The sequence below is a fragment of the Eretmochelys imbricata genome, chromosome 6 (genome assembly GCF_965152235.1).
Source record: "Eretmochelys imbricata isolate rEreImb1 chromosome 6, rEreImb1.hap1, whole genome shotgun sequence".
NCBI lineage: Eukaryota > Metazoa > Chordata > Testudines > Cheloniidae > Eretmochelys > Eretmochelys imbricata.
The window spans coordinates 11,412,198-11,417,391 of record NC_135577.1 but is presented as its reverse complement, the minus strand read 5'-3'; positions in this window follow the sequence as shown (position 1 = coordinate 11,417,391).

Sequence of the window (5,194 nt, the reverse complement as noted above, 5' to 3'; positions counted from 1 at the left end):
CTGGCTACAGCACGGGCTAGCTTGGGTCTCTCTCCGGCTGCAGCTTAAAGCAACAGTGCCCTGAAAAAGGGAGGCAAAAGATTGAACGCTGCCCTCTGGAGGTTTTGTGTGAGGCCTTCGCCTCCCACAGAGACCAGGTCACACTCTCGCTGTCTCTCTCTCACACACACACACCCTGCATTTTAGGCTCGTGTGATTGCAATGCATGCAATGGGGGCAGGTTGGTAGAAGCAAGGTTCCAGCATGCCTGTGTGTCAGGTGTCACCCATGCGCAACGGAAGTGCCTATCTGCCCCCTGCATGCACCTACAAGCCAATCAGCCTGCACACCTGTGGGATAGCAGGAGAAAGCGTACAGTAGTATCTAGAGGCCCCCAAGAAAGGAGCAGGGATCCATCCCTTTTGGGGAGGAGTGCCCCATAAAAACCTGCAAAGCCCTTATACTTTGTCCTCCTTTGAGTCCCCCTTGGCTGTGATGCCTGCAAAAAAATTGGCTAGGGAGCAGCTGGACGGCTTACTACACTGATCAAGTCTGTCAGCCCATGCTCCCCCTTTCTTCAAGGCATGTGCCCTTGTTATCTGAGCTCATACCCTGAGATTGTAAGCACATTGGGGCACGGAGTGAGAGTTGTGTGAATTTACAGTGCCCAGAATCACTGCTCTGTTTGAGAGGCCAGAGCAACTCACCCAGGGAAATGGTAGATTCCTCCCTTGCTTGAGGTCTTTAAACCGAGATGGGGTATCTTTCCAAAAGATCTAGCTCAAGCACCAGTTCTGGGATTGATGCAGAAAGCAGTGGGGGAAGTGCTCTGGCCTGGGTTATACAGGACGTGAAACTAGATGATCTCAGTGGTCTTTGCTGGCTTTAAAAATCTATGAATCTGTAATATATACAGCTGCCACCACTATGATAACAAATAAATAGTTCTAGGCGTTGTACACATGTGAAATGGAAAGCTGGAATCCACCTCCCAAATTGCTACAATCTAAGGATAAAGGCACAGCTGGTCAATTTTTTATTTGGAAATATCAGGCTTTTAAACCATATCAATTTTCTTCTTACATACAGAACGTGTCTGGCCATTGAATTAAAATGTGTAGATTATATACGCTGATCACAGTTCAAACAGAGGCTCTCAGGTAGGTGAGACAAAAGTTTGGACTGTGTTTGTTAATACTAGGTTTTGTCCTTTACAAAAAATTAATTAAAACTCCTGGCTTTGATTTCACCTCTCCCTGGTGTGGGTTTAACAGCAGGAGCAGCAGGAGGTGAACTTGACTAGGGAAATAATGAAATTGACCAGCCTAGTTTCACAGGCCAAGCTGCAAAGAACAAACAGGGTGAATGATGAAAAGCATTCTATCACTTGGCAGAATGGTGACACTTCTGTCCCAAGACATCAGTCAGACTAGTGCACAGCCCCCTGGTTAGGGCATGCAGAGCCATTCTCCACATCAGGAAGAAGCAGTAATTGAACCCCTATCTCCCATATCCTGGAGAGGGTGTACTAAACAGTGTTCAAGGAGACAATTGGTGCCTTCACCTACACTATCTAGGAGTTGAAGCTAGACAAATCCAGACTGGAAGTAAGGTGTAATGTTTAACAGTGAGGGTAATGGTTCACATTGGAAGAACTTACGGAGGGCTGTGGTGGATTCTTCATCACCAGCATTTTTTAAATCAAAATGGGATGTTTTTCTCTGCGTTAGTTCAAACAGGAATTACTTCCAGGAAGTTCTGTGGCCTATGTTACGCAAGAGGTCAGAGTAGGTGATCACCATGTCCCTTTCTGATCTCAGGCCCGGTCTGCATTAGGAAGTTAGATCGGTATAACTATGTCACTCAGGGGTGTGCAAAATCCACACGCCTGTGTGATGCAGATAAACCGACCTAGCCCCTGGTGTAGACAGCGTTAGGTTGACAGGAGAATTCTCCTGTCGATCTAGCTCCCACCGCTGGGGGGTGTGGAGTGCTGATGCTGACCAGAGAACCCCTCCCATCAATGTAGGTAGCATCATCATTGAAGCACTGCAGTGACGCAGTTGCAACATTTTAGGTGTAGACAAGCCCTTAGTAGCTCTGCTTTGTAAAGATAAGCTTTTTAACATCATCCATGGTGCTAACCGCAAGTGTTCAAAACTCATGAGTCAGCCTTTGTAAAACCATGATCCTTAAAAATAACAAAACCTGGGTTCTAATTTGAGTTCTAGCTAAGCTGCACTTGGGTCACATTTTCCAGCTTTTCCACACAGCCAGGAGGGTCAGAAACTTTCAGGGGTGGCAGAGCCAGGGACAGGGGTGTACGGTGTTTGTGTCAGGGTTAGTGCCCCTACAATGGAAATATGGGGGGGGGTGGAAAATCTATGTTTCCACCCCCACAACATCTCACCGGGGCGAGAGCAAAGTAGGGCCCATCTATGTTCCACATACTCACAAGGGGGCAGAGATGAAAGTGGGAGCTGCTGGCCCCCCCAGTGCATAAGATCAAGAGGAGGTACCCAGCCTGGGGGAGGTGCAGGAAACATATGCACCAGTTGCCAAGGTGCAGGACAGGACATGGCTCCTGAAACTGAGTCGGGGGCAGGAGGCATTGACCCAGCGGGTACCAGCTGCTGAAGAATTGTCATGGGAATGGCAGCAGGAACTACTGGATGACCCTTCCCAGCCTGGAGCGAGCTGCCCCTCCACCGACCCACGCTCCAGTCTCTGTAGCCCTCCTCATTCTCCCCGCTACCCCTCTGTACCCCTATTCACAGGGCGTTTCTGCCCCACTCCAGAAACTTTCATTTGAACAAAGCTGGAGTTGTCAGGTAAATCCCATGACTCCTGGAGCTGGGGTTGTATGGAAAACGCCAGATATGCAAGAATTGGCAATGCTGTGTCATCCTCTGTTTTGCAGCTTAAACAAGAATCTCATGCCACTGAGCACGGAGGTTTGTGTCAAATGGGAGGATCTCACTGGTTGAAAGTTTTCCATCAAAAATGTTTTTCAGTGGCCAAATTAATTTTCAAACAAATGAAGCTTTTAGTGAAGCATGTCTGCTGCTTTCCACAGAAAATTTAGATTTTTCATCCAAAAACCCAGTGCCTGAAAACAGAAATATTTTGACTTTGAAAGGCCGCTATGATGCCTCCTGAGAGCTGTAATTCAGTTTTCTCATTTCCTCATGTTCCTCTATGGGCTGGGATCCCTGGGCAAACAACATCTTCAAGAAGGGGAAATGTCTGGGTTCCAGCAACGCAGACACAGGTAACTAACCGCTTTCATGTTCTCTCCACATGTACCATTGCGGAGAGTGGACCAGATGATATGTCTGGGGGGAGAAAGCAGAAGGAGACTCCGCTGGTTGGAAGGCATGAGATGCACTGTCCTGAGATTGGGGGTTCCACGACCACCACTCCTAAGAGAAGGAGGGGGGTGGTGGTGCTCGGGGACTCTCTCCTCCGGGGGACTGAGTCATCTATCTGCCGCCCTGACCGGGAAAACTGAGAAGTCTGCTGCTTGCCAGGGGCTAAGATTCGCGATGTGACGGAGAGACTGCCGAGACTCATCAAGCCCTCGGATCGCTACCCCTTCTTGCTTCTCCATGTGGGCACCAATGATACTGCCAAGAATGACCTTGAGCGGATCACTGCGGACTACGTGGCTCTGGGAAGAAGGATAAAGGAGTTGGAGGCGCAAGTGGTGTTCTCGTCCATCCTCCCCGTGGAAGGAAAAGGCCTGGGTAGGGACCATCGAATCGTGGAAGTCAACGAATGGCTACGCAGGTGGTGTCGGAGAGAAGGCTTTGGATTCTTTGACCATGGGATGGTCTTCCAAGAAGGAGGAGTGCTGGGCAGAGACGGGCTCCATCTTACGAAGAGAGGGAAGAGCATCTTTGCGAGCAGGCTGGCTAACCTAGTGAGGAGGGCTTTAAACTAGGTTCACCGGGGGAAGGAGACCAAAACCCTGAGGTAAGTGGGAAAGCAGGATACCAGGAGGAAGCACAGGCAGGAACGTCTGTGAGGGGAGGGCTCCTGCCTCATACTGAGAATGAGGGGCGATCAGCAGGTTATCTCAAGTGCTTATATACGAATGCACAAAGCCTTGGAAACAAGCAGGGAGAACTGGAGGTCCTGGTGATGTCAAGGAATTATGATGTGATTGGAATAATAGAGACTTGGTGGGATAACTCACATGACTGGAGTACTGTCGTGGGTGGATATAAACTGTTCAGGAAGGACAGGCAGGGCAGAAAAGGTGGGGGAGTAGCACTGTATGTAAGGGAGCAGTATGACTGCTCAGAGCTCCGGTACGAAACTGCAGAAAAACTTGAGTGTCTCTGGATTAAGTTTAGAAGTGTGAGCAACAAGAGTGATGTAGTGGTGGGAGTCTGCTATAGACCACCGGACCAGGGGGATGAGGTGGATGAGGCTTTCTTCCGGCAACTCGCAGAAGCTACTAGATCGCACGCCCTGGTTCTCATGGGTGACTTTAATTTTCCTGATATCTGCTGGCAGAGCACTACAGCGGTGCACAGACAATCCAGGAAGTTTTTGGAAAGCGTAGGGGACAATTTCCTGGTGCAAGTGCTAGAGGAGCCAACTGGTGGGGGGAGCTTTTCTTGACCTGCTGCTCACAAACTGGGAAGAATTAGTGGGGGAAGCAAAAGTGGATGGGAATCTGGGAGGCAGTGACCATGAGTTGGTTGAGTTCAGGATCCTGACACAGGGAAGAAAGGTAAGCAGCAGGATACGGACCATGGACTTCAGGAAAGCAGACTTTGACTCCCTCAGGGAATGGATGGGTAGGATCCCCTGGGGGACTAACATGAAGGGGAAAGGAGTCCAGGAGAGCTGGCTGTATTTCAAGGAATCCCTGTTGAGGTTACAGGGACAAACCATCCCGATGAGTCGAAAGAATAGTAAATATGGTAGGCGACCAGCTTGGCTTAACGGTGAAATCCTAGCAGATCTTAAACATAAAAAAGAAGCTTACAAGAAGTGGAAGGTTGGACATATGACCAGGGAAGAGTATAAAAATATTGCTCGGGCATGTAGGAATGAAATCAGGAGGGCCAAATCGCACCTGGAGCTGCAGCTAGCAAGAGATGTCAAGGGTAACAAGAAGGGTTTCTTCAGGTATGTTGGCAACAAGAAGAAAGCCAAGGAAAGTGTGGGCCCCTTAATGAATGAGGGAGGCAACCTAGTGACA